The 8,804-nt window shown below is 44.8% G+C and overlaps 1 protein-coding gene and 1 long non-coding RNA gene across 2 annotated transcripts in view; one reads left to right on the forward strand and one right to left on the reverse strand.

Annotated features, from left to right (window-relative positions):
• Positions 1-8,804, reverse strand: part of PSKH1 (protein serine kinase H1) — a 204,225-nt gene that overhangs the window by 195,417 nt on the left and 4 nt on the right. Inside the window, exon 1 of the mRNA XM_073605036.1 lies at positions 8,472-8,804. This exon is cut by the window's right edge and continues 4 nt beyond it. The gene's annotated coding sequence lies outside the window, so the exon portion shown is untranslated. The remainder of the gene's footprint in view (positions 1-8,471) is intronic.
• The window catches only part of LOC141112335 (uncharacterized), an 82,079-nt gene continuing 81,831 nt past the window's right edge, over positions 8,557-8,804 (forward strand). Inside the window, exon 1 of the long non-coding RNA XR_012236576.1 lies at positions 8,557-8,672. This is a non-coding gene — a long non-coding RNA (uncharacterized lncRNA). The remainder of the gene's footprint in view (positions 8,673-8,804) is intronic.

Raw genomic sequence — 8,804 nt, forward strand, 5'->3', positions numbered from 1 at the left:
TTACGGCTGTCCAGGATAGTTTGAATAACCCTTTCTGAACACCCCTTTAACTGTAGGATGCGCCACTCAGCAATCAGGCTGTCAAATGGAAGATCTAAGGGTTTGGATGTAACAGGTCCCTGATGGAGCAGATCCTTCCGAACTGGTAGGGGCCAGGGAGGATACACAGATAGGGCCTTCAGAGAGGAGAACCAACTCCTCCTGGGCCACCAGGGGGCAATCAGAACAACTTCTGCCCGGTCCTGAATAATTTTCTGAACCATTAGGGGTAAGAGGGGAAAAGGAGGGAAGGCATAAGCCAGAGTGAAATCCCACGGGAAGGACAGAGCACCTGTCCCCAAGGACTCTGTCTCTCTCTCCAGAGAGAAGAACGCCGGCAGTTTCCTGTTGAGACTGGAGGCAAAAAGATCCACTGTGGGGAGACCCCATCTTAGCACCACCTCCTGGAATGTGCCTTGATGTAGTTCCCAACAGCTGGATGCACACCCTGCTCAAATAGTCCGCCAGCACATTTTCTGACCCCTTGATGTGGACTGCCCTACTGAAGTGACATAGATCTCCGTCCAGGAGAAAATCTGCTGTGTTAATGACAGAAGCGATTCTGAGCGAGTGTCCCCTTGCTTGTTCAGGTACGCCACTATTGTGGCATTGTCTGAAAAAATTAATAGGTCTTTTGAATAGACCCTCTCTTCCAGAGATAGAAGTGTTTTCCTCACAGCCAGAAGTTCTCTGAAATTTGAGGAGCGACCTGCTTCCTCTGGCAAGCAGGCTCCCTGTGCTTGCCAGTCCTGTGAGTGAGCACCCCAACCCCAAAGACTGGCGTCTGTGGTAATTTTGACTGGGGAATGTTGTGTCCAATCCTTCCCTCTCTGCAGGCGAGATCGAGAAAATTCCCTTCTGGTAGTTTTACCAGCTGATCCAGAGAATCCTTCCTGCGATCCCAATGGAGTAAAAGAAAAGCCTGAAGGGGTCTGGAGTGCAATTGGGCACAAGGCACCCCTGGAATGGCCGCAGTCATCAGACCCAGCAACTGCATGATCCGCCGAAGGGAGGTCTGAGGGAGCAGCTCGAAGGCCTTTACAGAGCGAAGAATTTTCAAAATCTTCTCTTCGGGAAGAAAAATCTTTAGGGCAACAGAGTCTATTAGATAACCCAGGAAAAGTATGCTCTGTGAGGGTACCAGGCAAGACTTCTGCTGGTTGAAATTCCACCCTAATTTTTGAAAGGTCCGCAAAACCAACTGTAGGTCTTGAACAAGGGACTCGTTGTCCCGAGCAAAAATCAAAAAAAATTGTCTAGATATGGGACGATCGATAAACTTTGAATCTGAAAAAAAGCCATGACTTCGGCCATGATTTTTGTAAAAATCCTCGGTGCTGCCGAGAGACCAAAAGGAAGGGCATTTAACTGCCAGTGAAATGGCTCGTTTCCCATGGGAACTGCAAACCTGAGGAACCTTTGGTGGCTCTGGCAGATTGGTACATGAAGATAAGCGTCCTGAAGGTCCAGGGTCACCATGAAGACCTATGGCAATAACAGAGTCCTTACCGAATAAATGTTCTCCATTTAGAAACGTCTGTAAACTATGTATTTGTTCAGGACGCTTAAATTTATGGACCATATGAAAGCAGCCGGAAGCTTTCTTGACCAGAAAGATGTGAGAATAAAATCCCCAGAACTTCTGAATTTCTGGGACAGGAGAAAACTCCCTCTCTTTCTCATACAGAAATCAAATTTATCATGGCTTGCCGTCTCTTGGTCTCTTGGTAGGTGGGTAAGAAAAAACCTCTGGGGAGAAAGACTTTTGAATTCCAACCTGTAACCCTTTTCCAATGTTTGAAGGATAAAGGAATTGTGGAAATCTCTGCCCAATCCTTGATGCAATGGCACAATCTTCCCCCTACCCCTAACCTGGCGTCACTGGGTATTTTTGGAAGGGGCTGAAGGAGCAAAGGGAGCCCCCACCCCTTTTTGTTTCTTTGTTAAAGGACCATTTCTTTTTAGTCTGTTGCCTGTTGGCTTTAAAATTAGCCTTGTTTTGGAAGCCACGGAAAGGCCTCTTATTCTGGGGCTTATTCCTTTGGGAAGAAGGGAATCGCTTACTCTTCTCAGAGGAACGAGCTAAGACCTCTTCTAAGGAGGAACCGAACAAGAGTTTGCCTTCTAAGGGAATGCCACAGAGCTTATTCTTGGATGTAAGGTCACCTTCCCAAGATTTAAGCCAGATAGCTGAATTAATGAGAGCAGAAGCTCTGGCTGCGGATTTCACTGAATCTGCTACTGCATCAGCTAAGAAGGCGACTGACTTGGCAATGAGTGGGAGGGAATCCCTAATCTCCTCTTTGGGGGTGTCAGATGCAAGAAGGTCATCCAGACGCTGAACCCATATGTCTAAATTTCTAGCCACTCAGGTGGATGCTACCGCCGGGCCTAAAGAAAAAGCTGAAGCATCCCAGGCCTTATGTAGCAATGAGTCTGCCTTTCTATCCATTTGATCTTTAACCACTTACCAACCGGCCCATAGCCGAATGACGGCTGCAGGGCGGTTGGATAACTCTGGGAGGGCGTACTATGACGTCCTCCCAGAATTCCCCTCTCGCGCGCCCCCTGGGGCGCGCACCCGAACACATCCGTGACCCCCGGTAAATGGCCGCTGATCGCGGCCGTTTACCATGTGATCGCGCCATCTAATGACGGCGCGATCACATGTAAACAGACCGGCGTCATCTGATGACGCCGGTTCCTCTCCTCCCCTCCTGTGTACCGATCGGTACACAGTGAGCGGGGAGGGGGATGGATGGATGTCTGCAGCGCTGTGGGCTGTATGTGTAGTGCCCATAGCGCTGCACAGAGACATCCAACCATCCATGCTCAGCCATCCCTCACTACTCTGCAATGGCCTGCAATGCTGTGCAATACTCTGCAATACCCCCACAATACTCTGCAATGCTGTGCAATACTCTGCAATACCCCCACAATACTCTGCAATGCTGTGCAATACTCTGCAATACCCCCACAATACTCTGCAATGCTGTGCAATACTCTGCAATACTCTGCGATACCCCTACAATACTCTGCAATGCTGTGCAATACCCCCGCCATACTCTGCCATGCCCCCGCCATACTCTGCCATGCCCCCGCCATACTCAGCTGTACTCGCCCTCTGTATGTGGCCAGGCTGTGGAAGTCTCACACATGTGGTATCGCCGTACTCAGGAGGAGCAGGAGAATCTATTTTGGGGTGTCATTTTTGGTATGTACATGTTATGTGGTAGAAATATTGTATAAATGGACAACTTTGTGTTAAAAAAAAAAAAAAAAAAAAAAAAAAAAGCGCTTTAACCACTTCCCGCCCGCCGGCCATCATACAACGTCCTTGACTTTGTGCGGGGATATCTGAATGATGCCTGCAGCTACAGGCATCATTCAGATATCAGCTTTTTCAGCCGGCGATTCCCTACACCATAAGAATGATCATAGCGGCTGTTCCACTGATTGATCGTTCTTACGGGAGGCGAGAGGGGATGTCCCCCCCTCCCGCGCTTCTACCGACTCACCGCTACGATCGAAGCCAGGATCGTTTTTTTTTTTTTTGTTTTTTTTTTTTTATTTCAGGCTTCCCAGCCTAGAGGTGAGATGTGGGGTCTTATTGACCCCATATCTCACTGTAAAGAGGACCTGTCATGCCATATTCCTATTACAAGGATGTTTATATTCCTTGTAATAGGAATAAAAGTGGTCAAAAATTTTTTTTTTTTTGGAAAAAAGCATCAAACTAAAATAAATAAAGTAAAATGAACAATAAAAAAAAAAAAAAAAAAAAAAAATTTTTAAAGCGCCCCTGTCACTGCGTTCTCGCATGCAGAAGCGAACGCATACGTAAGTCCCGCCCACATATGAAAACGGTGTTCAAACCACACATGTGAGGTATCGCTGCGATCGGTAGAGCGGGAGTAATAATTTTGGTCCTAGACCTCCTCTGTAACTCAAAACATGTAACCAGTAAAAAATTTTAAAGCGTCGTCTATGGGGATTTTTGAGTAGCAAAGTTTGGCGCCATTCCACAAGCGCGTGCAATTTTGAAAGGTGACATGTTGGGTATCTATTTACTCAGCGTAACTTCATCTTTCACATTATGCAAAAAAATTAGGCTAACTTTACTGTTTTGGTTTTTGTAAAGCACAAAACAGTTTTTTTTTCCAAAAAAAACGCGTTAACAAAAATTGCTGCGCAAATACCGTGCGAGATAAAAAGTTGCTACGACCGCCATTGTATTCTCTAGGGTCTTTGCTAAAAAAAAATATATAATGTTTTGGGGTTCTATGTAATTTTCTAGCTAATAAATGATGATTTTTACATGTAGGAGAGAAATGTCAGAATTGGCCTGGGTGCTCCCCTGCATGTTGGGCCTCTGTATGTGGCCACGCTGTGTAAAAGTCTCACACATGTGGTATCGCTGTACTCGGGAGTAATAGCAGAATGTGTTTTGGGGTGTAATTTGTGGTATGCATATGCGGTGTGTGAGAAATAACCTGCTAATATGACAATTTTGTGGGAAAAAAAAAAAAAAGTAAAAAAAAAACCTTGATTTTGCAAAGAATTGTGAGAAAAAAATGACAACTTCAAAAAACTCACCATGCATCTTTCTAAATACCTTGGAATGTCTTCTTTCCAAAAAGGGGTCATTTGGGGGGTATTTGTACTTTTCTGGAATGTTAGGGTCTCAAGAAATTAGATAGGCCATCAGTACTTCAGGTGTGATCAATTTTCAGATATTCGCACCATAGCTTTTGGACGCTATAACTTTCATAAAGACCAAATAATATCCACCGATTTGGGTTAATTTTACCAAAGATATGTAGCGGTATAAATTTTGGCCAAAATATATGAAGAAAAATTACTAATTTGCAAAATATTATAACAGAAATGAAGAAAAATGTATTTTTTTTTTTTACAGATTTTTCGGTCTTTTTTCTTTTACGGCGCAAAAAATAAAGAACCCAGCGGTGATTAAATACCACCAAAAGAAAGCTCCATTTGTGTGAAAAAAAGGACAAAAATTTCATATAGATACAGTGTTGCATGACTGAGTAATTGTCATTCAAAATGTGAGAGCACCAAAAGCTGAAAATTGGTCTGGTTAGGAAGGGGGTTTAAGCGCCCAGTTGTCAAGTGGTTAAGGACCCCAGAATATTCAAAAGAAAGATCTGATCTTTTGGACACCTGCGATATAGGGGCAGCTAATCTAGGACACTTAAAGAAAACCTCCTCAAATTCTGACTGCAAAAGGAAATCTTCTTTTGTGTCCCCTGGATTGGAACAACCTTTTTTTTCCAGGTTCTCTCCATTCAGACAGAATCATGTCCCTAAGTGACTGTTGTACCGGAAAAGTTTTTGATTTCCGTCTCTGTAGGCCCCTATACATTTTATCCTGTACAGATTGGGCTTGTTGTGGCATCTCAATCTGCTCTGAGGTATATATTGCTTTTAGTAGTTCATCAATATCCTCAACAGGAAAAATATACTTAGATGAGCTACCCGTATCCTCTTCTGATGCAGACTTTTTATCAGATGAAGAAACTGGATTCTCACCTTCCTCCAGATCAGAGGTATTGCGCGAACTAATAATCTCAGATACTAACAAGGGAAGGGACCTGGCAGAGATTGAAGGGTCTTGAGCTATGAGTCTAGATGAGGAAGAGCCTAGACTAGTAACCCTGTCATTCAGTGACCAAAAGGAGTCCACTACCTCCTTCATTAGAAGTCATTAACTCTTTAAAAGAGGAAGACTCTGAACTAGCTCTGGGTGGAATACAATCCTCACAAAATAGCTTTTTATAACTATCAGAAATCCTGGCCCTACAGTTCCCACATTTCTTCTTCACCGGTTTGGCCTAGAAAACAGCAGAAACAAGGACTATAAATAAAAAGGTTCCATACAAAAAAGTCCCTTGCTGTAGAGCTATACACAGACAAGGGCTTACCTTGGGGGCAGTATGGGACCCGGATGCTGCCGCTGGTTCAATACGAGCAGATGCTCCATCTTTAGACCTGTCCTCAAGCTCCATGAAGCAAGCAGAGATCGGCCGTAGAGAAGACTGCTTCTGTACCGCAAAACTGCACTTAGATTGGCGTTTTTAGCAGACTATTCCCCTGCAGCATGTCCTCAGTGTCTCCACGCCATGCTTCTTTAGAAAAAAAAAACAGCATCCGGAAGTGCGTCATGTGACTTCCGGCCCTGGCGCCATCTTGCCGCGTCACCAGAAGTCCTCCTGACACCATCTTGGTACATCGAAATGAAGCACTTAGGAGGACACAGTTCCACACAGCAGAGCTGGGGGAAAAAATGGAATGGAGTTGCCACTACTCACATAAGCAAGTAACCCTTAGAAATAGGGAACCCTTCTGGTACAGACTATCATCCAGGACTTGGCCACAACTAGTCCTGGATGAAACCAGAGAAAGGGGGTCCACCAACCACAGTTACCAGAACTTAAGAAAACAAAAAACATGTCGGTGCTCCTGGAGGGTCTGGAAACACAAAGCAACTGAGGGTCAGAGGAAAGGGAGGTGCCTTTTAAATTGTATCTTATTTGTGTTTCCTGTAGAGGGCGGAGCCAATCATCTCTCAAGTAGCTGTCCTGGAAAGTGAGGGGGGAAAGCCAGACTGTAAAGGGTCAAGAAGGTTATTTTCACTGAGGTAGAAGCTAAGACGGTTGTAGACTAAGCGTTCTAGAAGTTTAGAGGTGAATGGGAGCAATGAGATGGGTCTTAAGTTGTTCAGGTTGGTAGGGTCCAGTGAGGGCTTTTTAAGTATTAAGAAGAAGAGGGTGACCGTAGTATTTGTGAGGGAACAGGATCCAAGGGACAATTGGTTAGGTGGGCATCTGAGAAGTTTTGTAACCTCTTCAGTAGTAGCAAATTCAAAAGAGGAGAGTGTTGAATGTGCTGTTAGGCCAGGTACGTTGGGTGGGGAAGACGTACGCACAGTGGAGGTGTCCTCCCGAATTGCATCAATCTTGTCTTTGAAGTGATTGGCAATCTCTTGGGCAGTGAGTGAGTTAGTGGGTAGAGGGGGTGGGGGATGAAGCAGAGAGTTAAAGGTTGAGAAGAGCCAACGGGGACTGGATGACAAAGTATTAATAAGAGAAACAAAGTAGGCTTGTTTGGCAGCACGGAGGCAGGAATTGTATTTTAGAAGGGCAGGTTTATATAGGGTAAAGTCTTGCAGGCATTTGGTTTTACACCACAGTCGTTCAAGAGCATGACAATGTGTCTTGAGATTTCTAGTGTTGTCAGTTTGCCAGGGTTGTAATGGTCAGGGCCTGATTCTGCGTGTGGTTAGAGGAGCAAGTGCATCTAGTACTATCTAGTATGATGAGAGTGAACTGTTGTAGACAGAGGTGGCCAGGTCAGGACAGGACAGGGGAGAGACTGTCATATAGGTGGTCAGTGACAGAATAGAGAAGAGAAGGGTTAAAGGGTTACACTGCCTTCCATTCGCCTGTCAACCACCCTCTGAAATGTGATCCTGTGCAAATCACTTTTCAGAAGGTTGGCAAGGACTGTTGTAAATGTGAACAAGCCCAAACTTTGCTTGCAGCCTCCTATGGTACATACAGCTCGTTTATGGTGCGGCTGCAATGAATTAAGGGCTCATTCACAAGTGACACACCTCTACAAAGTACTTGGATTGCTTTTCAGAGGTGCTTGACAGGTGGTGAGGAGGTGATATGTTACCTCCTCACTTCCTAATTTAAATCAATAATTGCCTACTACCGCGCTGTCACTGTACGCACTGCAAGTGGTTGTGGTGCAGTTCTGGCACAGCCAAACAGAACTACATTTGTCACGTTTGGCAGCAGCACTGACTGCCGTTTAAGTTTTGCTCCAGTTTATGTACAGCTGTATTATTAGTGCTCATGTGGGCAGTAAAACTGTGGCTCAACTGCCTGCCCCCAACCCTAACAAGCCTTACAATGCATCCGTGTCCAATAGCAACATTCAGGCTGCTTTAAAATTCAACCCCTATGTAAACTGAATCAAATTGTCAGATACAGAGCCTACTGGTGTGACAAATGAGCAGCCTGGCTTGTGAAGTAGAGTAAATCGCAAACACTGTACAAGTCAACAACACCACTAAAGTGGAAATCCAGTTCACCACTGTCCTTATCTACATACCTATAGAAACCATGCAAACAAACTGAAGAGCTATTTACTCCCAGGTATTCTTCACATTTCATATTCAAAAAAAAGTGGAGACCCAATAAAAAATCTCACCAGCAGAACATTTCTATCCTCCTTCACCAAGCGAACAACTGCCACCCAGTTATTTCTCCTTCCCAACCCCTCATTATTAATCACTACAAGTAGAGGTATCATGGTGGGAACCCCTTCCGAATCACGCCCCGTTCACCTTTTCACATCTATAGCCACACTCACATCTTGTATACAATCCTGCAAAACAATACCTGATTACGAGATCACATTGTCGAGTCATCAAACAGTTCACATTCTTCACTTCTCTCAAAAGTGGTAGCGGTTAGTTCCTACCCAGTAGAAGGACCCTGGTGATGTCAGCAGACCATGTGACTGCTTGGTCACATGATACAGAGCACTACAGGAAGTGGATAGTATGCCATGCGGCTGCTCAGTGCTACTCTTCAAGAAAGGTATTTACATGGTTTTTTTCTGCTGGAACTTCTGCCAGTGAGCTGGACTGTCTCTTGATGTATATGTGGCTGTCCTGCTCTGGAAGAAATGTATGTACAGGGAATGTGGCTGCTCAGTAAGAAAAGTATGTA

Source organism: Aquarana catesbeiana, linkage group LG11 (assembly GCF_042186555.1).
Source record: "Aquarana catesbeiana isolate 2022-GZ linkage group LG11, ASM4218655v1, whole genome shotgun sequence".
NCBI lineage: Eukaryota > Metazoa > Chordata > Amphibia > Anura > Ranidae > Aquarana > Aquarana catesbeiana.